The 25,967-nt window shown below is 37.7% G+C and overlaps 1 protein-coding gene across 3 annotated transcripts in view; it reads left to right on the forward strand.

Moving 5' to 3' along the window:
• Positions 1–987: 987 nt before the first annotated feature.
• Positions 988–25,967, forward strand: part of Sytl4 (synaptotagmin like 4) — a 60,086-nt gene continuing 35,106 nt past the window's right edge. For 2 of the 3 annotated variants that reach the window (XM_020156954.2, XM_074062512.1), the window contains exon 1: positions 988–1,123. The gene's annotated coding sequence lies outside the window, so the exon portion shown is untranslated. Of the gene's footprint in view, positions 1,124–4,704; positions 4,787–25,967 lie in introns of all 3 variants that reach the window. The other variant, XM_074062511.1, reaches the window with a different exon arrangement.

Here is a 25,967-nt window from a genome sequence, read left to right on the forward strand (position 1 = left end):
TGCCTTATTTATTTATTTATTGAGAGACTTATTGATGCAGAGGTCATTGGTTGGGTAATTACATACAGCTTCAGTAGTGAAGGAAGCCAGATAGCTGAGGGTTGGGAAATGAATGAGAAGTGAGGGAAGGAAAATTACGAACACACCTGTAAAGCGCATTTTCAATAAATTTACCCATAGAGAGGAGCTGGAGCGGGATCTCTCATGCAGGCAGGGAATACACAGGTTTAATTGGTGATGGCAGATGAGAGATTTGAGCATGCTTAATGGCTGAGTTGAAGAAAGGAGGGAAAGAGAGGAAGGAGAAGATTTGTAATTACTGTGTAGATATAAACATTTTTAAGTCTATTTGCTTGATGCTTTCTAAAAGGGCTTTTAACCAACATATATTCCTACCAGTAATTATGAGAGAGCTTGTTTGGTGGTCACTTTGTCATCATGTTATTGGAAAAAAAAATCCCACCACAGAATCTCATGATTGTTTTAATTTGCTCTTCTTTAATTTCTAGTGAGTTGAATATTTTAACTAATTGTGTTCCTGAGTGTGAATATGTGAATTTAGTCTATGTCCTTTGCTTAAAACGTTTCTAGTTTATACAGGCACTTTGATTTGCCTTATTAAGAATTGAAAGTCAGAGTGAGAATGGTACATGTTTCTTCTTCCCAAAATATAGTTCAGATTCTTTTATTTTCTTAGAAGTAAGTAAAAATTCGACAACTTTTGGCTAAGTTGAACCAAAGAGATAGGTAACTTTACTACTGAGAGAACGATCACAGGTGGAAGTGAGTGGAGGGGGGTGGGGAAGAAGCACTTCTAGTCTTAGGGGCCCCAAGCTCCCTTTCCTAACCCAGGAGGACATTCCACCAGTGCCTTAAGGCTTTAGCTCCCAGAACTCTCCTTCGTGCTAAGTGCCCCACTAAAGGATCCCGGAGCACAGTGCGGCCCCTTTAAGAGTCCAGCTCCTCCCCGCTCCAGGGAAAGTTGCAGCTTTTTCCGCCTCCTGGGAGGGTGAGAAGGGCCGGCTGCCCAGGCAGGGTTGCGGTCTTCCCGAAGCCGGAGACCCTCCCTTGAATCAGGCACTGGGATTTCTAGTCTTTACAGTGCACCTGTTGCAGGTGACAGGTAGGTCCTCAGCCAGCCGCCCCCTCCCTCTCCATCTGGGACTGTTTCTGGGTCCCTGGCCCCTTTTCGCTGCTGAAGTGCCCCCACCCCCATCCCGGGGACCTGCGTCCTTCTCTCCAGCTCCTTCCACTGTCCCTGTCTTTCCTACACCCCAGCTGACCCTCATTCCCTCTGCGGTGTCTGCTTCTCGCCACCGCACCCCCAACGCTTTGACTGGAGTTTGGGCGGTCCCGCCCTGCCACTTTACTTTTTCTCGGGGTTCTTTTGGCTGGTTCCCTCGTCCACCCTTAGCCAACCGCCGCCTTTGTCCCTCTGGGTTCTGCCTTCCCGCTGTCATCCCTGACGCAGAGTGGACGGGCTTTTCCCGCCAGACGGGGCCCCCCTAGAGAGCTGGCCCTGGGGGCCGAACTCCTAGCGGGAATTGTGCCCTGAGAGATGTCCGTGGGCTCCTCTCGCAGCACTCGGCTATGGCGGGGGTGGGGGGGAGTCTGTGCCCCACACTGTCTCCAAACCTCCCATCTCGAAGGCACTTTGGTTTTCCTGGCTGTGGCTGCTTGGTGGCGGGTAAAGCCTGGTGGCTGTTTGGCCCCGTGTCCTGCCTCAGTGGGCTTTCTTTGCGCTTAACCCAGCTGTGTACTCTGAAGCTGACCTGCTTTATCTTGTCGCCCTTCAAGCAGGCTGTGTGGATTTGTTCCTGGAGGAGGGTCTCCAGAGCCCTCAGAAGGGATACAGTCCAATTCTGTCTCCTGTGATGGTTTGTAAAGAGGTAGAAAAGGTATTCCTCCAGCCTGTAACATTGGATAAGACAGGGTTTTGGAGGTGAAATCATTTTGGTCCTTCTTCAGAATGAGAGCACCTAGCATTCCAGAATACCGCTTTTTTGGCAGGGTTTGACCCTAGATGTTGTGAACATTTGTAGCTGAAATTAGTCTTCAGTTCATTCCAGACCTCCTATTTTTAACTGGCTTGCTTTTCGGCTCTTTCGGCGCCCCACCCCCACTACTTGTAAATGGTACCATTAAGGGGTTAATGATCTAAAGTGTTTACTCCCTGGAGAGCAAACAATGTTTAATGCAGAATTGTCCTGATGGAATTTTTATATGTGTGTGTGTGTGTGTGTGTGTTTAAGCACCTACTGGAAATCCTGTTAGAAAAAGCCCACCAACTTACCAACTTGCCTTGCAAGGCTCTTCTTTGGGTAACAGATGAACATTTCTGGTGACACAGTTTCAAGTACTTCAGGTCAGTGAAATGGAGCTTCAAGGCCTGTTCTGGGGAGATTAGTCTGTGTGTGTGTGTAGCATCCTGGTTGATACTCTCTGAGCGTTTCCCATTAAAGGCTGCTGCTAATAATGGTTGGTTGAATCAATTGAGCCAGAAATGGTGATAAGTTGTTTACATAATTATCTCATACAATCCTCAAGATAGCTCTTTGCAGTAGGTGCTACAATTATAACCATGTTCTGTTAAAAAAGGAGATTTTGAGAGGTTAAAATCCTTTGCCCCAAATCACACTGATGGGAGGTAGAGCTTGTTGTTCCTAGCTGGTCACATCACCTCTACTGTCTTAGACGTAGGAATGCTAATATCATGGGTGAAGACTAAGGGATTAAAATGTTCCCTTCTAATCTGAAGCATAAATTTAGGTCTTTAATTTCATCTTAGATGCACTGTAGAGGTTTTGGACCACTTAGCTCACTGATGTCTTACCCACTTAATTTCCAACATGGTCAGTTGCCACATTGACACTGGAAGCACACACCCCTCAATGTATCTGGATGAATGAAACCTTGTGAAGGTAGGAGAGAGTAACCTAGGAGTTTGGGGAGGTGTGCCTAGATTCTAGGGACGTGCATCTAACTCACCTTCCTCTCCTGATGGCTAGGGGGAGAAATGAGCATGTGGTACATGATAAGGATTTCCAACATCCAGGCCAGAGAACATGAGGGTGATGGTGTGCTGTTTTATCACGGGATGAATTGAGCACTTTGGTGGGCTGGGATAATCAGAGAGAAAAGGTCCTCCCCAATCCCTCCTCTGGAATTGTGCTTAAACTGTTCTCCTTTTTCTTCTGGAATACTTTCTACCTGTTCCCCCTCCCCCACCATTAATTCTTACTCATCTCTCAAAATTTAGCTTTAAAGTCAGTTCCTTTGGGATAACCTTATTGAACACACACTTCCTTTCCCCCAGGCAGAATTACTAGTTATCTGGAGTCTTAAAGCACTTTGTTTACATCTTAATAACACTCTTATTTTTCTACCTGGAAACAATGACTGTATCTTAAAACTCCCTTCATCTTAAACACAAGAAATTAACAAACGTTAGTGCTAGGAATTGGTGACACTGTGCCTTCAAGAACTTGAAGTATGGTGTTGGTGGGACAGAACAGAAGAAACCCAGGCACTTGAAATCTCACAGGAGTATATACATAAATGTTACTTTTGTTTTGACACATTTCCTGTTTACCCTACTTAAACTTGTAACCCCTTTGCTGAACATTCTTTATGCCTCTGCCCTATCACATTTTTCTTCTTATTGTTTGTTTCCCCTCCTCTCATAACATAGTCCATGTGGACAAGGATTACTGTCTGTTGTATTCACTGACAGATTCCAGAACCAGAGCAGTGCCTGGTAAGTCACAGGTGCATACTGGTATTTGTTAAATGAATTAATGAATGACTTTACCATTCTAGGAATTGGCACTCTTTTGTACTCTTCTGGGCCTGAAACTAAGTCTGCCCAGTCTGTTAACCTGAAAGTGTAATTTGCCTCAGGCCCAGTTCTCACACAGCTTTCCTTGTCCTGACTTTTGCTTTGAGATTGATTTTCTGGTGACAAATTTGACCTAGTTGGAAGTGCTTCCTCTCCCTGTTTTTTTTTTTTTAAGTGCAGGTCTCTGGGTGGAAACTTCTAAATTTTCAACATGGACTTCTGAAGATGCTATGTTTCTTGGTGCAGTTTAGGGAGGCTGCACTGGGATTATCAGATATCCTGAGGCCTTTCAGGTATTTAGCAAGATCGACAAGAGGCTGGAGAAAGTTACTCTGCAATAGGGAAGTGAACGCTCAAAAGAATAAAAGATGCCACAAGTTAGGGTTCTGGTCTCAAGTTACCCTTAACCTTTTATTATTATTATTATTATTATTATTAGCAGCATAGTATTGTTGTACAGGAGGGACATTGTGACATTTCAATGAGCACTTACAATATATCTTAATTAGATTCACTCCCTTCCTCTTTCTCCTTTATCCCTCCTTCCCCCTTTCTAAGAACAATTTCAATAGGTTTCATTCTATTTTTATGCATGAGTACAATATACTTCTACCATATTTGTCCTCTTTACCCTTTCCTTATGCCCTTTGCCTCCCACTGATCGTCATCCCTAGAAAGGACTGACTTAAGCACAATATATTTCCAGGTAAAAAAACCTTAGCCTTTTAAGTAAAAGTGATTGTGGGATTATGAATTTATGGAAAAACCATGGCTAAGTGCTACTTGTGTAGTACTTGACTAGTTTTATATAGGATTATGCTTTGTGAGGAACCTACTATGTAACAAAAAGATGCTGTTTTGTTTAGATGTGTCTTGAAATGCTCAGAAAGAGAAAACAGCCAGGATCCCTTTAATGACAGACTTGTGGAGTTGGGCCCTGGAAAATTGGTAAATATGTGATTCTCACCACTTAATGTATTCTAACCTCTTTGAAACTCAAGTTTGTACAAAAAACTGCTCGCCCTCTTCTAAATTTATCTCTCCAAAGTTTGAACATTCCAGAGCTTAATCTGGAATTTTTCTCCATCAAGAATCTTTTCTAGAGGTTCTTATTCAGTCTCATAGCTTTAAATAACATCTATGTAGAAAGTCATCACTCGAAATTTATGTCTCTGACCTAGGCCTTCTTCTAGCTACACCCTCATATATTTAGTAACTTAATTGACATATCTATTTTTCTATCAAGCAGGTATCTCAAATATAGCATGGCCAGCACTGAACTCCAGATTTCCCTCACATCCTCAGCCCCTTCCTTCAGCTTTCCTTGTCTCTGTAAAATGGCATCATCATCCATTCAGTTGCTAAAATCAAAAGTTTAGGGTCAGACTTGGTTTCTTTCTTTTCTTACCCCACTTCTGCTTTCAATTCTTGAGGAAATCCTGCTGATGTGATTTTTAAACTATATCATGTAATATGCCACATGCCTCCATCTCTCTCCTATCATCCCAGTCCAAGCCACATAAGACTACCATGAGCATCTGTACACAATGCTTAAGGATATATGTACACAAGTATTTCTTTGGGATAGCTTTCTAGGAAGAGTATTGCTGGGCAAGGGAGATATTAATCAAAGCATAAATAGTCTCAGTTAGCACATGATAAAAGCGAGACCACACAAGTAAGGGGTGAGGATAGGTAAGACACCTAAAAAACTAGCTAGCATTTGTTGCCCTTAACGCAGAGAAACTAAAGCAGATACCTTAAAGCAACTGAGGCCAATAGGAAAAGGGGAACAGGTACTAGAGAAAAGGTTAGATCAAAAAGAATTAACCTAGAAGGTAACACCCACGCACAGGAAATCAATGTGAGTCAATGCCCTGTATAGCTATCCTTATCTCAACCAGCAAAAACCCTTGTTCCTTCCTATTATTGCTTATACTCTCTCTACAACAAAATTAGAAATAAGGGCAAAATAGTTTCTGCTGGGTATTGAGGGGTGGGGGGAGAAGGAGGGGGCGGAGTGGGTGGTAAGGGAGGGGGTGGGGGCAGGGGGGAGAAATGAACCAATCCTTGTATGCACATATGAATAATAAAAGAAAAATGAAAAAAAAAATACAAAAACATGTAGCTATAAAGGCTAAAAACTGGAAAAATAAATACATAAATAGTCTCAGACTACAGAAATAAGTTTTAGTGTTCTATTGCACTGCATGGTGACCATACTTAACAACAATGCATTTTAAAATTGTTTAAAAGAATAGATTTTCAACATTCTCACCACAATAAAAATGCTAAGTTAGTGAGGTGATGGATATTTCAGTTAGCTCGATTGCATTTTTCTACAATGCATATGTAGATAAAACATTACATTATATCCCATAAATTCACACAATTATTATTTGTCACTTGAAAATAAATAAAGGATATATACATTAAAATCTGAATAGCACCCCAGGCAGAATGTCTATCATTAAGAAAACAAACAGCAACAAATGCTAGTGAGGATGTGGAGAAAAAAGAAACTTTATACATTGTTGGCAGGATTGTAAATTAGTCCACTTTTATGGAAGTCAATGTGGGGGTTCCTCAAAAACCTAAAAATAGAACTACTATATGAGCCTGCTGTATGACTCCTGGGTATATATCTGAAGGAATGTAAGTCAGCATACTGTACAGATACCTGCACACCACTCCTCCTCACTCACTCCTCAACACTCACTCCTCCTCACTCACTCCTCAACACTCACTCCTCCTCACTCACTCCTCACTCACTCCTCAACACTCACTCCTGAGGTTGAGCACTATTCACAATAGCCAAACTATGGAATCAGCCCAGGTGCCCGTCAATTGATGAATGGGTAAAGAAAATGTGGTATACATACACAATGGAGAATTTTTTACAATAACAAAGAATTAAATTATGTAATTTGCAGAAAAAAATGGGTGGAACTGGAGCTCATCCTGTTAAGTGAAATAAACTAGACTCAAAGACAAATACTGAATATTTTCTCTCATATGCAGAATCTAGATTTTTGACAAAAGTACATAAAAGTTAGAAGGTGGTATTTGGGAGGAAGGGCACCAATGGGAAGGGGGGAGGGGAAAAGAGGGTAATGGGGGGTAAATATGATCAATGTATATTTTATATATGTGTGTGTGTGTGTGTATGAAAATGTCATGATGAAACACACTAAAAATGTACCCAAAAATCCAGAAAAAAAATTGAATAGGTAAGGCCAAAGTGACATCCAAGAAGGTTTATACTTTCACAATTGAGAGTGCTTTTTCTTCATGCCCTTGCTGAGGATGTACAATCTTTTCCTTTTCCTTCCTTCCCCCCTTCCTCTCTTCCTCCCTTCCTTACTCACTCCCTTACTCCCTCCCTAGTTCCCTTCCTTCCTTTCTTTTTTTTTTCAGTGCTGGGGATCCAACCCAGGCTTTGGCCATGCTAGGCAAACACTCTACCACTGAGCTACACTTCCAACCTGGAACAAACTTTTTAATTTTTGCCAGTCTGAGAGATGAAAAATAGTATCTAACTGTTTAAGTATTTCTCTGATCACTCCTGAGGTTGAGCATCTTTTCATGTGTATTAGATATTTATATTATTTCTGAGACTTGTTCCTTCATATTCTTTGCATATTTTTTCTTTTGAGATACATATTTTATTTGTTTGTAAGAATACCATATTTATCAGGGATATTTTCTCATTGTGTGTTACATAGTGCAAGTTTTTTCTCTAGATTAGTCTGTCATATGTCATAATTTTGCTCATGAAGTATAACTCCCTTGTAATCAGATAAAACACACTATAAAACATTTTAAAAACATGTTTATTAGATTTGACAATTAGGAGGTCAATGACAACATCAGTTCAGGAGGAGAGAAGACAGATCATAAAGAGTTGGGGAGTGAGGACTGAGAAGGACTGAGAAAGAATATGGCACACACATTGAAGAAGCTTGGTTATGACTGCAAGGAGACAGGACACAGGCAATGAGAACAGGTTTTTTGTTGTGCTTTAAATATAGGAGAAAGATGAACCCATTTATGTGTAGATGGCTTAGAGAGTTTGCTGGTGCAAGGTCCCTGAGGAGGCTGGTGGTGGGGGGATGAAATGGGAAAAAAGACTGGCCTTAGAGAAGGTGAGGTAGTGCTCTTACTGAGACAGGAGGGAAAGAAGGCAAGTTGTGGAGAGGGATAGAGCTGTGGAAGGACAGGATTTTGAGGGTGCTCTTCCCTGATGAGTGTTGAAAGGCTGGAGTGGCATTTGAGAAGGATGAAGAAAAGAGCTCTGTAGGAGCACATCATCAAAATTATGCATATAAATATCAAAGTATCATGTTCTTCACTGCAAGTATATACAAGTTTTGTCAATTTTATCTCCATAAAGCTGGAAAAAACCCAAAATCGTCTTAATTTGTCATTGCTTCAAGTCATAAACCCTGTATTCATTCTCTCTAGGAGCACCCATCAGCCTAGGTCTAGTAAAAGGGTGTGGACAATCTAGTTTGAGGATTTTTGTAGATGGCTGTGACAGAAATAGGAGAAGACAGGGGATTGGATGGTGCTGGCAAAAGAAGAGTTGAAGTGATGGATCACTGTGACTTTCATATATGCAAATATCTAAACCACTTTGAACCTGAGTTGTTTTTTAAAAAAACAAAAAAATTTAAAATAAATAAAAAATAAATACATTGTTTGGGTCATTTCTCCACCCTGCCCCCCTCCCCCACCCTTCCCCAAAGTTTGTTTTTTAAAAAAACAAATGGTCACATCACTTTCTTAGAGGTTTTATCAATTTACATTTGCCAAGAAAGTATGAGAGTACCTTTTACATACTCCTTTAAAAAACTGAATATTGTTTTTCTAAAATTTTGCTGAACTGATACGCAACATAAAAAATATTTATTGCCAGTAAGGGTGAATCCTTTTCTTTTTGGTATCTATTGGCCATTGATTTTCCTCCCTTAAGAATTATCTAGAGTTGAGGTACAGTGGCTCTTGCCTGTAATCCCAGCTACTCAGGAAATGGAGATTAAGAATATAACAGTTCAAGGCCAGTTTGGGCAAAAATTAGTGAGACCCCATCTCAACCAATAAGCCATGTTGTGGCTTGTGCCTGTCATCCTAGCTACATGGGAGGCATAAATAAGAGAATCATGCTCTAGGCCACCCCAGGCAAAAATGCAAGACTCTATCTAAAAAACAATTAAGGCAAAAAAGGGATGGTGGAACTGAAATAAGCAGAGGAGAACAGAAGATTATGGGTTAACTCTTACTGGGTCAAGTAATAAAAATATACTCAGATTCCTGGTGGACTGAGGGCATAGCTCACTGGGGACACCAAACTGTGAAAGAAAAAGGTCCAAAGGAGATCAAAAAGGAATGGTCATAGATACTGAGGAAATATACTTTAGGGTCTCCAGAGTTAAGGGAGGAGGGAGACAGGTGGTTAATGGTTTCAGACAGGAAACAAACATCTATTGAAAACACAAAGAGGTAAGTATCCAATGAACAGATACTTCTTTTTTTTTAGTGATGGAACTAGGATTTGAATTCAGGACCTTGGACTTGCTGGGCTGGTTCTGTACCACTTCAGCTATGCCCCCAGCCCTTTTTACTTTGGTTATTTTTAGGTAAGGTCTCATTTTATGTCTAAGCCTGTCTGAACCACAATCAGACAGCTGTGTAGCTGAGATGACAGGTGCATGCCACTGAGCCCAGCCATTGGTTGAGATGGGGTTTCCTGAACTTTTAACCTGGGCTTGCCTCAAATCATGATCCTCCCCATCTCCCACACCCAGGATTATAGACTTGAGATACCATGCCCAGCCACTGACTATTTTTTAATTTAGGGTACTTTGCTATCATTAGAGGCTGATGGAAGTGGGATGGGATAAGTGACAGAGCAAAGTCTTTACAGGGCATCTCATACCACATGGGAGAGGGTCCACAATTATGTGGAGGATGATCACAAATGGATATAAATGAAATTAGGTTGATGCATTTGGCAACACGAACTTGTGTGATGATGTTTATGTATCTCTATAATATAAGAAGCCCAGCCTCTTAGAACAGGAGTTGAGATGAGACAAGGTTTGGGTTGAGGAAGGTTGGAAATAATTATGGAGACCAAGAGAGCAAGCTATGAGCAGGGTAGCGTAGTTGTAGTATCAGGCAGTGTGGAGATGAGCTTGGTAACCAAGAATTCTTGTGGATAATAATCTACCAGACTGTTTCTTTTTTTCTTCACTATATCTTAGGAGTCCCCATGTGGGCATGAAACATCACATCACAATTGGACTCAGGGAGTTATGTTTTTATCAGATATTTGTAATGAAATTATGAATTAATGAGGATATTGACATGAGTACAGTTGAAACAGTAGAATCCAAGATGTCTAGGAAAAGAAATGAAAACGGGGAGGAGCTAACATGGTAAAAATAAAGGGTCTATGGGAGATTGTCCTCCATGAGGTCTAGAATAAGTATGGCACTGGGGGAGGTCCTAGAGTGAATAGGCCAAAAGGATAGGGGGTTAAAGTCAAAGGAGTATTGAATTAATGACATCAAAGGTGGAGAAGTCCTAGATGATAAGCTCTTGGGTGTGGCTGAATGATGCATAGTATTCGTGAGGCCAGCTCATTCATCCAACAAGTATTTATTGTGTGCATATTATGGGCCAAGAAGCACTCTAGGCATTGATGGTACAGAGATGAGCAAGACAAAGTTCTGCCTCCCTTCCCTGGAAAACCCCCACAAAATGCCCTCTCTCACACATCTTAGAATCTGGTAGGAAAGATTGTTCGTTTTTAAATTTTTTAATTGGCACACAATAATTTTAGAGATTATATTATAAAATAAAAGGATATCCTTGTGTAGTTCTATTTAAAACTATTAATAATGCTAAGATCAAGTATTTACATATATCAGAGTAAGAAAATACTTTTAGACATTTTGGGTGTCTTGCTTTATCTTAAGTTCTACTAATAGAATTATGAGAATTCATATCCCCTTAGAACTTTTTAAGGTGCTTTTATGTACTATGTCAGTTTTGAAGCTAACCAAATATATACAAATCTGATGTGAACATTTGAGTGGTTTTAGTTTTTTATACTTTATTTTTAAAATATTAGAACATTGCTTCTGGGTGTCTGGGTGTAGACCAGATGTTGGTAATGCATGTACTAATCTTGCTCTGGGGATTTGAGGTAATGTGTAAAGTAATTATGGGTGAACAGTTTAGAAGGAAAAGAGGGCTTGCAGTAAGTTAATATATTACATTTATTTTACATTATTCCCAAATTTATACCTACTTTTTTGTGCACATATGCTCATATACATATTAAATATGAAAGAAATTAGTATTTAGTTTTATGTGCCTTAATATTTTAATATCATCTACCACGTATATAGCTCAATTTAAGTTCAAATACTGTTTTTTTTATTGGGTTTAAGGTTTCTATGGCCATAACTAAATCACATAATCCCTAAAATTAAAAAAGAAACCAAATGCATGAAATCACAGTTATGTGTGAACATGGACTAGATTAGTCATGAATCACCATTTCTCATTTAAGGGGACTGCGTGGGTGATTTTTAGGTGATGTGGCCTTTAAGAAACAATTAGATACTAGCTAGAGTTCAGTTAGAAATATGTACCATCTGTGACCCTGGCAAGAGAAGAGGGTCATCCCTGTGGGAGTGCTGCTTTATCAAAGCTTATTGACTAAGGAATGATAGTAGGGTTCTATGTGGTGACCAGGCTTATTGCAAAATAACAATATGTTGGCTTTCACCAGACTATTTAAAACGTTTTGTGCATATAAATTACCTGGATTTCACAACTTTTTGTTTTAGAGCTGGGATTAAACCCAGGGCCCTTGGGTGTAATAGGTAAGTGCTCATCCACCAAGCTACATGCCTGTTCTTTTAGTTGGGGACTTTTTTTGTGGTACTAGGTATCAAACCCAGGACCTTGTGTACGCCAGTCAAGTGCTTTACCACTGGGCTACATCCCCAGCCACTGGTTTTGTGAGATAGGGTCTCACTATGTAGCCCAGGCAGGCATTAAACTTGTGAAATTCCTGCTTCTGCCTCTCAAGTGTTAGGATGACAGCTGTATGACACCATGCCTAGCTAGTTGGGGATTTTAGATCATTTTAAACTCTTGGAGTCTTAAGGAAAGGAACTTTAGCATAGAAGATAGTGAACCTGGTTAGTCTTCACCCATCAACCTATGGGGTTCTTGTGGAACTTGACTCATCTGAGAGGAAGCGTCCAGTGTAGACTTTGAAAGGTGGAAAACTAAATGAAATTTAAATTAAATAGATATTTCCTATGTTGCCAGGTGGGGTGTTTGAACCTATGGTCTCGCTTTTATATTTTATACCTCCATGGAACATATTTTTGAAGATCTGCCTTCTAGGCTTAGAGGTGTGTTTTAGATGCCTGGAGTTGCTGAGGAGCAGAAAAAAGTAAACTGTGAAATCATGAAAATAAGACCACATTTCCACATATCCAAAGTAAGCACTCTGCAGAAACAATGTGTAGATTAATATATCCAGCTTCCCTTTAGGACGTTAGAGAAGTATATATTATTTGAAGAATTTCCTCAAACCACTTATGAACAGAACTTCATGATATTGAAAGCTAGCCATGTGAAATCATCCCCACATATGATTCTATTTTTTTTTTTGGTGGTGGTGTTTTGCTTGCTGGGTAAGTACTCTATCACTTGAGCTATACCCTCAGGCCCTCACATATGATTCTAAGAGCTAACAAAAGATATTATAGTTTAGTTACTCCCTACCTCCATATTATGCTCCTGCTATCCTTTAGAAGGGATGTCCTCGATGAGGAATATGGGGCCTTTGCAGTGTGTTCAGGACAGGCCACTGGACTGAGAAAGGAAGCCAGACTGAGGGCCTCTCAAACATTGATGTGTTAGTAGCTGAGGACTTAAGAAAACTACCTCAAGTTCCCAAGGGTAAAATGTCCCTTTTTCCATATATTAGCACACAAAGCAATAATGCCAGAATATGAAGAAAGAGTATGATTTTGGTGGCTAAGACTCAGGAGCCAGACTACCATGTCAAAAAACTAGACTTTGGGGGCCAGGTGCTGTGGCTCACAACTATAATCCTAGCCCCATGGGAGGTGGAGATCAGGAAGATTATGATTCAAGATCAGTCCTGGCCAAAAAGTTAGTGAGGCCCCCATATCAACCAATAGCTGGACATGATGTCACACACCTGTCATTCTAGCTAAGTAGGAATTGTAATTAGAAGGATCACAGCCAGGCCCACCCAGACATAATTGAGAGACTCTATTTGAAAAATAACTAAAAGCAAAAAGGGCTGTGGGCATAGCTCAAGTGATAGAGTGTCTGCCTATGAAGTGGCATAGCTCAGGTGGTAGAGTATCTGCCTATGAAGTGAAAGGCCCAGAGTTCAAACCCCAGTACTGCCAACCACCCCACCAATAGATGGTCCCTTATAGGTGTGTAATCTTGGGCAACTTATTTGCTCAATCTTTGTTTCACTTCCCTCATACCCTAATAAAGTACTTGCCTCATATTGCAGTTGTCAGGGCTAAATAACTCCATGCATGTAAAGTGCTTAGAAAAGTACCTAGCAGATAGTAGGCATTATAGAAGTGTTAGTTACTGTCATCATCATCATTTGATAAGTAGCTTAAAGGGTTTGCCTAAAACTTAGGCAAAATGCCTAAGTGCATGCAAACCCCACTTTTATAGAACCTATTTTGAAAATGATTTTTGGGAGCTACAGCCTTAATGCAAAACATATATCAGAATCTTGTAAATTTTCAAGTTAGTTGTAAATTTCTCACTGTTAAGGAAAAATAAAAGCAGAACTTTGCTATCATAAAACTTTTGAGAATGGATCTAGTGAGGGCAAGCCCTGAGACATGTTGTATGAAACATGGATATGCTCCATGGATGGGCTGGTGGGGGTCTAGACCCCATCTGATAACTGGAAAGCCTCACTTGCCTTTGGTTTTGGAACCTTGACTTTGATTCTTTCATTTTTCTCCACTCCTGTTTTTCTTCTTTTTGATCCTATTTTTTAAAAATTTATGCTTTTTTGTTATGTTTTATGTATCTTTGTAAGTCACTTTAAATCCTGTCTGGAACAGTGTATAAATAAATATCTTTTAAACTGATCATATCTAATTACTGACATTTGCTTAATATTTAAACTTGTCAGCCTACCTCCATGCAGAGAGGTACAGTGACTTTCCATCTGGGCAAGAATACTGATTAGATTTCTCAAATTTCATAGAAAGATGTCAAAATAGCCATATGCTCATATATTTTCCAAAGCATATTGTTAATAATAATTAAGACTAAACAGCCACCAATATTGAATACCAATATTGGCTTGCTGGAGACCAGGCACTATGCTATGCCTTTACTCATGATGCGTAATTGATTCATCACAGCCTTTGGAGTTCTTATTATTGCCATTTTTACAAATGGGGAAAATGAGTCTCAAAGAGGTTAAGTAACTTTTCCAAAGTTCATACAAAAACATTTTTGCTGCAATTTGAACCCAGGCAGCCTGGCCCCAGGTCCACTGCTTTTAAGCACTATTCTGTGCCATACTGCCCTTAATTAGAATTTAGTACATCAGAACTCCAAGTCCTAGTAGAAGAAGCTGTTCCGACGTTATAGAACATTCACAGCTCCTGCAGGTTTTACCTCAGTGTTATGTTTGTAGTACACCCCTTTCTGTCTACTACTGCTGATCTCTACTCTTGGCACGTGTTATGTTCTCCCTGGGTTTATACCACTCCTTCTCAAATCCATATTCAGCTTAACTGTTGGAGTACTTTAACAGCACCTAAAGCTCTTTAGTGGTTTCTTTTGTCAAAGGCTAATCAGCTACATAGGTTTCTGAGCATAGCAAATCAAGATTCCCTATCTCATGTGATATAATTCCCACCTGTCCCTTCCACAGCCTCCATTTACAATTTACCACCCAGGATCACTGCCCTGCTTGCTTGCTTGCTTGCTTTATGCCTTCATGCTTTTTAAGATGCTGTACATACTTCCTGGAAAGCCCCTTTTCTCCTGGTTCACCAACTGTTACACACTAATTTACATTCAGTTCATGTGCTTCTGCTGGATTTCCCTTTCCCCAAATTGGATTAGGTGCCCCACCTTGGTATTCTCATAGTATCTCATGCACATATTTTTTTGCTTACCATGTTTTTAATGATTATCTATTTAAGTATATAATTAAGAAATTATGTCGTTTGCTAGAAAAAAGAACTGGAGATCACGAAATAAGCCAGTCCCACAAAGACAAATATCACATGCTTTCTCTCATTTGTGGAAGTTAGTAGGGAATTAAAAAAAATAAAAGCTAGATCATGAAAACAGAGGTGATACTTACTAGAGAGGTGGAAGAGAAAGAGAAAAGAGGGAGGGGACCAGGATAAGAGGTAGTAATGGAGGGGTGAATATGAACAAAGTACATTGTATGCATGTATGAAAATGCCATAACCAAGCCCCTTACTATATACAATTAATACAAACCAGTAAAAAGGTACAAATGGCTAGTACACACATGAAAAATGCTCAACATCCTTAACCATAAAGGAAATGCAAATCAAAGCTACATTAAGATTCCATCTTGTCCCAGTCAGGAAGGAAAAAAAAACTGAACAAATGCTGGTAAGGATATGTGTATGGGGCCTGAACTATTATATACTGTTGGTAAGAATGTAAGTTAGTCCAGCCACTATGGAAATCATGATGAAGGTTCTTCAAGAAACTAAAAATAGAACTACCATATGATCCTGATACCTGATATATCACTGTCAGGCATAGACCTGAAGGAATCTAAGTTAGAATGCAATAGAGATACCTGCACACTAAATGTTCATTGCAGCACTATTCACAGTAGCCAAGTTATGGAATCAGTCTAGGTGTCCATTAACTGATGAACATATAAAGAAAATGTCATGTATATGAACAGTGGAGTATTTTTCAGCAATAAAGAAGAATAAAATTATGCCATTTGCAGGAAAATGGATAGATCTGGAGATCATCATGTTAAGTGAAACAAACCAGACTCAGAACGACAAATACTGCATGTTTTCTCTCATATGCAGAATCCAGATCTAAAATATATGCAAAAAAAGACATGAATATAAAGTGGGGACTATGGAGGGACAGCTGGAGGGGAACAAGAGAGGGTGATGTGGAGTGGGTAAGATCAAAGTACATTGTATAGATGTATGAAAATGTCATAATGAAACACCTTGTTTTATAAAATAAAATATTCATGGGCTGGTGGAGTGGCTCAAGTGGTAGAGTGTCTACCTAGCAAGTTCAAGACCCTGAATTCAAACCCAGTACCACCAAAAAAAGTACTCATATGTGAAAATAGAAGAATGAAATTTGAAATTGTTAAGAAGGGATTGGGGGAGGAGGGAAGAGAGAGAATGATGGAGGGGTGAATCTAAGATATATTGTAAGCATACATGTAAATATCACAGCGTATCCCATATCCAACTATTATATGCTAAAAAAAAAACAAAAAAGAATCTTTAGGGGGGCAGGTAAATTCATACTATTTAAGGGCAGGAGGAGTTTGGGCAGATGAAAGGAGGGAAGTCCATATCTAAAAAGAACTTTGAAATATTTGAGAATCCAGATTTAGCATCTTTGCAATTTGAACCTACTCTTAAGTTTGTCTGAGTAGCCTAGACTACTCAGAAAATAAATAAAACATATTTATTTTCTTAAACATATTTATTATGATCTTCTGGGACATATGTCACTCTAAAATTAAAGGAGACAGTTGACACAATAACCAATACAGTATCCCAGTATAAACACTGTATTGAATGTAAGCATGTTGTATGTTCACTCAGATATTACCAGTAATATGCTACAGACTGGTGCCTTTGTGCACTAGCTGGATCCAGACAAGGAGATTCTCAAAGCTGTGTATCCCTGAACAATTCCTTCCTCCTTCCTTCCCTGTCCTCTCCCTTCCTCTCCCCTTCTTCCCTCCCTCCCTTCCTCCCTCCATTCCTTCCTTCCTTTCCACCCCATCTCTATTTCCCCTTTCCTTTCTTTTTCTTTTTTCCTTTCTTTTCTTGATAGGGTCTTGCTATGTAGCCCAGGCTTGCTTCAAACTTACTATGTAGCCAAGGATGGCGTTGAACTTGTGATTCTCCTACCTTGGCCTTCCAAGTGTAGAGTGGAAGATTTCTTCCTATGTGAAGTTTTTTCCCCTTTAAATTCTGTAGACTTACCACATACCCTGGATTTTGTCTCACCTTTCCATACTCTAAAGTCAACTGCCTCTTACCTAAGCTTATCAGATAACTATCCACCATGGGTGCTAAATATTGTTAGCCTGTAGGGCTATGCTTCTGTCATGTTTTGGAAACCCACATACATAATAGGTATTAATTGTGACAGTGTTTTAGATTGGTCTGCTTCAGATGATTGTCATTGCCTTGGTAGCAGTTAGTTAATAGAGTTCACTTCAGAATATTCCTTAAGGTAGTATAAATCCTTATTATGCTGTACTACTTGCATCAAGACATTACAGTCATCAGAATGATTTATTCTTTCCCAATCAACATAAATCTTGTGTATATGCAAGCAGAATCATAAAAAATGGCAGTTTGTAAGAATGTTTTCTTCTGAGTAAAGAGTTTCTCAACTTTTTTTGATCACTTACCCTTTTCCTCTGAAATTTTGATCACCCATAAAATATGTATACTTATTTATAAATAAACTTTATTTAGTACTATATATTATACTGGTAGTATACTATATACTGTATATTATACAGTATATATTAATACTAATATGTATAATAGTATATTAGTATACTGTATATTTATATTAATAGTATATTATAAAGCATGTACAAAAGTAGAAATAAAGAAGGATGAAAGATGAACACTTTCAAATTAATTTTAATATTTATATTTTGTTTGGCAGTACTGGGGTTTGAACTCAGAGTCTTACACTTGCTAGGCAGGTACTCTACTACTTGGGCCATACCACCAGCCCTGTTTTGTGTTGGGTATTTTCGAGATAAGATGTTGAGATAGGCTGGCTTGGAACAGTGAACCTCGTAATCTCTGCCTCCTGAATAGCAAGGATTACAGGCATGAGCCACTGGTACCAGGCTTTAATATTTATTAATGGTGTAATAATCTTTGCTCTCATCTTGATGACAGCAGTGATATTAAGTATTCTTTATTTAAACAAATTTTTGGTTTATGGTACAGCTGCTTAAAGATCTGATTCTAACTTGTTTATTTTTATACTTGATTTTAATTACTGATACTTCACAAAACATATAAATCTAAAAATAAAAAAGTACATTGTTGGGTGTACTTAGTAAATAATCATGGTTATAGTTCTAGGAATCAATTATACAAATATTTTGTTCCATCATCCCTGCCCTGAGCGTGCTGTATTTTCCATTTTTAATAAATTGTTCAAAATTTACTAACATCTTCATTTGGAAGAGTTACAAGATGAAGCACACTTTTAGGCAATAAAATCATGTAATAATGGAAATATTTCAATAAAATCATGTAATAATGGAAATATTTCAAACCTATTATATTATTTATTCTGTATTCAAAAAGCCTTGAAGTAAAATATTTTAGTTTCAATTAATTTAAAATCTCTTACAACCTTATATGTATTCTAGGATTGCGAAATTTATGATTATAAGAAGAAAATTTGTCTGGCAGAGTGGCTTAAGTGGTAGAGTGCCTGTCTAGCACGACGCCAGAGTTCAAACCCCAGTACCACCAAAAAAAATAAAAATAAAAAGAAAGTTTATTTACATTTTTATTAGCATATATTAATTGCACAAAAGGGTTTCATTGTGATATTTCCACACTTGTACACAGTATACCTCTATCAAATTCATTTCCTTTGTCCCTTCCCTTCATCCCTTCTCACCCCTTCTTAGAACAATTTCAACAGGTTTCATAGTTTTATTTTTATACGTGGGCATAAAGTACTTTGACCATATTCTCCCTCACTGTGCCTTTTCTTTTCACCTTCTCCTCTCTTGCTGGTACCCATCTGGAAACAGGACCCATTTTGCGAGAACGTGTGATACTCGTCTTTCTTGGTCTGGCTAATTTTGCTTAACATAAATGATCTCTAGTTCCATCCAATTTCCTGCAAACAACATAATTTCATTTTATGGCTGTGTAATACTCCATTGTATATATGTACCACATTTTCTGTATCCATTTATTGATTGATAGGTACCTAGGCTGATGCCATATTTTGGCTATTGTGAATGATGTTGCTATGAACATTGGGTGTACAGGTATCTCAAATGTATGTTGAGTTACATTCCTTCAGATATATCCTTTAGAGTAGTATAGCTGGGTCATATGGTAGTTTTATTTTTAGTTTTTCGAGGAACCTCCATACTGATTTCTACAGTGGTTGTACTAATTTGCTTTCCCAACAACAGTATATAAGGGTTCCTTCTCCCCTACATCATCGCCAGCCTTTGTTATTTGTTTTCTTGATGAAAACCATTCTGGCTGGGGTGAGATGGAATTTCAGTGATGTTTTGGTTATATTTGATCTTTAAAATTAAAAAAGTATGACATATTTGATATATTGTAAGAACTTTTGTAAATGCCGTGATGTACCCCCATCTAGCACAACAATAAAAAATATAAAAAAAAATTAAAAACAGTGTTATAAGGCATAATTGGCATCTAATAACACATTTCAAGTATAAAACTTGATAATTTTTGCCATCTCTCTATGTATCCATGAAATAATTAATTAGAATCAAGATAATGAACATCCCCATAACCTACTGTTATGGTTTGAATATGTTCCCAAAGTTCATATGTTGGAAATCCCCAGTGAAACAGTGTTTCGATGTGGGGCCTAATGGAGGTGTTTTGGTTGTAAGTGTATTGATATTATTGTTTAGGGAGTGGGTTTGTTACAAAATTAATTTTAATCTCTTCCTTCCTTTCTCCCTCTTGCATGCATGCACTTTCTTGCTCTTCCACCTTCTGCCACAGGATGATGTAGCAAGTAGGTCCTTACCAGATGTGGCACCTCAGCCTTGGAATTCCCAGCCTCCCAAAATAAGACAAGTACATCATCTTTATAAATTATCCAATCTCTGGTATTTTGTTATAGCCGCACAAAGTGGACTAAGATACTTCCAAAATTTCCTTGTGCCTTATTGTAATCTTTCCTTGCTGTCCCTTCCTACACCATTGTCACCCCCAATCACTCATCTGTTTTCTGTCACTATGAATTAATTTACATTTTTTAGAGTTTTACATAAATGAAATCATGCAGTATGTGCTCTTTCTTTGCCTGACTTCTTTCTGTCAGCATAATTATTTTGAGATTTATCTGTGTTGCTGTGTGTGTTCTAGTGGCTCATTCCTTTATATTGCTGAGTATTTCATATCTATAGAATAGAATATCCATATAGTAGATATTTGTATATCCATCACTTCTTAATGGACATTTGTGTTATTTCCAGGTTTTGGCTATTATGAACAGCCAATAATGCTATTGTTAACATTCACATGCAAATATTTGCATGGGCGTGTGATTTTAGCTTTTCCTGGTAAATACCTGAAAGTGGAATGCCTGGCTCATATGGAAAATACATGTTTAACTTTTTAACAAACTACTAAGCTGTTTCCTATTGTGGTTGTACCGTTTTATATTCCATGTCTCTTTCATGTCACTATAGTGCATGAGAGCATCAGTTGCTTCAAATTCTGACCAATATTTGGTACATTTTTAATTTGAGCTATTTCAGCAAGTGTGTAGTAATATATCATTGTGGTTTTAGTTTGCATTTTTCTAATGGGATGTTGAGTACCTTTTCCTGTGTTAATTTGCTATTTGCGTATCTTCTTTTTTCATATATTTTGTTCATTTTTAAAATTTGGGGGTTTTCCCTTGTTCCTTCCTATTATTGCTTATACTCTCTCTACAACAAAATTAGAAATAAGGGCAAAATAGTTTCTGCTGGGTATTGAGGGGGTGGGGGGGAGAGGGAGGGTGCGGAGTGGGTGGTAAAGGAGGGGGTGGGGGCAGGGGGGAGAAATGACCCAAGCCTTGTATGCACATGTGAATAATAAAAGAAAAAAAAAAGATTGTGAGGCCACCTATAGTTTTATATTTTAAAGACATGAGTGACTTGCTCCTCAAGAATAAATGAATAGGTATAATGGGCTTAAACACAATAGTAAATAAAGACAACAAATTTTAAGGAAAAATAAATAAAATTTGGGGTTTTTAAATGTAGAATATTGAGCAAAATACAAGTACTTATGAGATATATAATTTGCAAATAATTTCTTTAATATATGACTTATATTTTATTTTCTTATAATTACCTTTTTAATAGCCAGAGTTTAAATTTAATGGAGTTAAATTGATCGAGTTCTGGATCATGTTTCAGGTTTCAGATCAGAAATCTTTGCATTTTTTGCATATGGCTATCTAGTTTTTCTAGTACTGCTTGTTGAAAATGCTGTCATTTCTCCACTGAACTCCCTTGCACCTTTATAAAACAAGTACCTCATAAGGATTTATTTTTGTACTTTCTGTTCTGTTCCATTGGTATATGTCTAGTTTCATGCCAATACCATACTTGCTTATGTACTATGGATTAAAAATAAAAATTGAAATCAGATTAAGTTCCAGTTTTGTTGTACATATGGACATTGTTACTCGTTTTCCTTTAAGAAGTCAATTACACTTTTAAAAGAGACTTGAATAATAAAAATATTTATATTCACATAGTTATCATTGCATGTGATCTTCCTTCTTTTTGTAGGCCCATATTTCTATGTGGTATTGTTTTCCTTCTGCTAAAAGGATTTCCTTTAGCATTTTTTATAGAGCAGGTCTGGTGGTGATTAATTCTTCCAAGTTTTACATGCCTGAGAAAGTCTTTATTTCACTTCTGTTTTTGAATAATATTTCATTGGGTGTGGGTTTTAGGTTGATCAGATTTCTTTTAGATACCTTACAGATGTCATTCCACTGTCTTCATACTTAAATTGTTTTCAATAATAAACTTAACTTTCATCATTATTTTTGTTCATATGTATGTAATGTGTCTTTGTCACCCAGTCTGGCTTTTAAGATTTTCTCATTATTTCTGGGTTTAAGTGATTTAACTATGGTGTGCAATGTGATGTACTTTCGTTTCTTGTACTTTCATTGAGTTTCTTGGATCTGTAAGTTTATTGTGTTTATATCAAATTTAGGTCATTTTTCTTTAAATATTTTTTCAGTGCCCTCACTTTTTTTGATGACTCCGATTATATGTATATTAGACAACTTGAAGTTATCCCACAGCTCATTAAATCTCTGTTCTTTTAAAAAATACTTTCTTCCTGAAGTTCATTTTGGATAATTTCTATTACCATGTCTTCAAGTTCATTAATCTTCTCAACTGCAATGTCTAATATGTTGTTAATGCATCTAGTATATTTTTCATCTCAGATATTGTAGCTTTATCTCCAGGTCTGATTTGAATCTTTGTTTTTTATCTTCCATGTCTCTACTTAAAGTTTTGAACATATGGAATGCAGTTATAATAACTGTTTTAGTGGTTTTGTTAATTCTAATATTTGTTCAGTTGATCATTTTTAATTGACTTTCCCCCTTATTATAGATTATATTGTCCTGTTTTTTGAATGTCTGTTAACTTAGAGTGGGGACCGGATATTGTGAATTTTACCTCGTTGAATTCTGTATTACTGTAAATATTTGTGAGCTCTGTTCTGGAATGTGCTTAAGTTACTTGGAAGCAGATTGATCTTTTCAGAGTTTTCTGTTTAGATCTGGTAGGCAGGGCCAGAGAATTACACAGTCAAGGGATAATTGTTTCCCAATACTGAGGTAAGACCCTTAGAACTCTAGCCAGTACCTTGCAAAGCATGAAGTTTTTCAGTTTGACTGGTGAAAATAGGCACTATCTGAGTGGTAGGCCTGGTTGCATGAGTGCTAGGCCCTGTGCTTTTGAATCCTTTCAGTTAGTTCTTTCCTTGGCCTGTAGTAGTTTCCTCACAGGTATGCCATGCTCATCAGTCCTTTGCTGAATATTCGGCAGAGACCTTGTATAGGTCTCTGAAGAACTCTCTCTATGCAGTTCTATCAGGTACTCTAAGAACTCTAGCCACCAAGGTTTGCTCAGACTCTTAGCTCGGTCTCAACTTGGGAAGCTCAGCAGGCTCTGTGTTCTTCCTATATCATAGTCTGAAAACTCTCTTAAGACAGTAAGCTGAGAAAAATCAAAAGACTCACCTCATTTGTTTCCCACCTCTCAAGATCATAGTCCTGCATTGTCTGGTGTTCAGTATCTTGAAAGCCAGTGTTTCATGTATTTTGTCAATTTGTTATTGATTTAGGCAGGGTAGAAATTACTTGTTATCTCATCCTGTTATAAAATATAATACCCCCAATTATTATGACCAAGTATAATTTGTAGCTCAAGTTTAGTTTTCATGTTTCAAACAGGAAGACACTATCACATTTCTTGTTCAACAGAACTAAATCAGTTCTAGACTACTGTGTTCAGATGCATACAGAATCTGGCATGCAGCAGTATAAATCTCATATCACTAATGAGTTTCTGTGTAAAATATTGTGTCATTTGCTTAACAAGAGGAGTTTAAATCAGGGATTCTTGGTTAAACTAATATCCTCTAGTTTACTTTTTCATGGTCAGTGAAGTATACATTTTAGGTAAACAGAAAAATAATTTTATCATATCACTTTGGTGGGACATAACTGATAATCCATTACAGTTTATATGCAAAACCATCATATAATTTACTACTTATAAGTTTAGAGAAATAATTTAATAACAGTTCAGCCTTTTAGCCCTTGAGCAAGAAACTCTTCTTTTATGTGTAAGATTGACAGTGTAGTTCCTCACCTTTAAAAGAAGGCCTGAATCTTTGAATGATGTCTAAATATTGTTTAACTCGTAATTCATCGATATTCTTTAAAAGAAAATTAATGTCATTTTCCAAGACCCAGTTAAGTTTGAAAGTAGAAATTCACATATATGGACTGAGAAAATATGGGCTAGGGATATAGCTCTGTGTTAGCATGAATGAGGCCCCAGATTCTGTTCCCAGCACCTGAAAGAAAAAAAAGGCTAACACTCAGAGAACATTGTCTGTGTTTGCATTAGTTTAAGCACTTTACATATTTTAAAGCACATTTAATCTTTATAAAATAAACCCAAAGTGTAAGTACAGTTATCTTCATTTTACAAACAAAGAAATTGAGGCACTGAGAGGTTTAGTAACTTGCCCAAGATCTCGTAGCTAGTAAATGGTTAAGTTGGGATTCAAACTCAGACGTTCCACTCTATAGTCCAAACTTTTAACCGCAACACACATACTCTGTCAAGAAAACAAAAAAAAATTTTTGCTTAGCTCCGTTTTAGTTTAGTTTAGTTTAGTTTTCATGGTTTTAAATTTCTTTCTTTTCATTTTGTGGGACTGGGTTAACTCAGGGCTTCACACTTACAAAGCAGGCACTCTACCACTTGAGCCATACCTCCAGTCCATTTTGTCTGGTTATTTTGAAGATGGGGTTGTGAGAACTATTTGCCCAGACCCTCCTTGAACTGTAATCTTCCCAATCTCAGCCTCCTAAGAGGAGGCTAGGATTAGAGGCATAAGCCACTGGCACCTGGTTTTTAAAAAAATTTTTCCAGTATTAGGGTTTCAATTCAGGGCTTCATGCTTGCTAGGCAGGCACTCTAGTGCTTGAACCAGACCTCCAGCTCAAAATTTCTTTTTTTAAAAAATGATTAATAGGCTTGACATTTATTATTATTATTTTTTGCTGCTACTGGGATTTGAACTCATGGCCTCAAGCTTTTTAGGCAGGCACTTTACCACTTGAGCCACTCCACCAGCCTGTGGATTTAGATTTTAAGAACTCATAAAAACAAATCTATTTCTAAGTAAGCATGTTACTAAACACTTACTGAACTCATACTGTATGTCAGGCACTGTGCTAACCTGCTGGACATATGAGGTCCACAAACTGTTCCTACCTTTAAGGAGGTCACATTGATAGAAGTTTCTAGTTTGAGCTCAAATATTACCACTGTCACATTCATAGCCTCTGTTAAGGGCGAGAGAGGAGTGCCAGTGTGCTTAACCAATGTAACATTACAAAATCTGTTGTGTTTTCTTCCCCATGCAGGGATATTACTTGGTGTTTTCCTAATTCTTACCAATTTTTGTTTTTAGAGCACCCAGAAGTAATTTTTAATCTGAAAAGTATTCTAGGCTATTGCTCAAGGCCATACAACTACTAAATAGCAGAGCCAGGATTTGCAGCCAAGTCTGTCTTATACCATCCTACATTATTCTGTGCTTTCCTTTTTTCATTTTAAAAACTGATTGTTAGAATTTGAAGTAATTGAGATAGTTCTTTCCTTCCCTTCTTTAAAGCCAGTTGTGTTAATGTTAATATTAATGTTCATTCATTCTTATTTCTTAATCTGTAGGTTTAGGTTATAGATTAGATATATAGAATTCTACATATGTTCATTAAATCAAACTTATTGCTCAATTTGTACATATAGTACTAATTTCTAATCTGCTTGTATTATCAGTAATTGAGAGACACATTAGCCTCCCATTCTGATGGTAAATTATTTAGTTTCCTCTTTTCTTTGGTAAGTATTTGTATTACAATCCTGATTTTTAGCAATAAATGCATATAATTGCTGATGAAAGAAACCAGCTTTTCTAAAATACTGTTTTGTGGGCATGGGCCCCACAGGATTCTGTATTAAGACATTTCATCCAAGTCTTGATACTTCAGGACTAGCAACAGAACAAATTGTTCATCACAGCTCAGGTCCCGACACTCATGTTATCTGAGCTGTGTGTGGTCTTCTCAGTAGCTAATCCTTTGCCATTGGACAGCATACCTGTGACTGTATGTAAATAAAAAGCCTTAAGTTTTCTTAGGAATTGATTAAATTCTAATATCTATAAATTTGGACTATCTGAATGGTCACAGCTTTCTATAACTTCACATTTGTCTGGTGTTTTTATTC

Source organism: Castor canadensis, chromosome X (assembly GCF_047511655.1).
Source record: "Castor canadensis chromosome X, mCasCan1.hap1v2, whole genome shotgun sequence".
Taxonomy (NCBI): domain Eukaryota; kingdom Metazoa; phylum Chordata; class Mammalia; order Rodentia; family Castoridae; genus Castor; species Castor canadensis.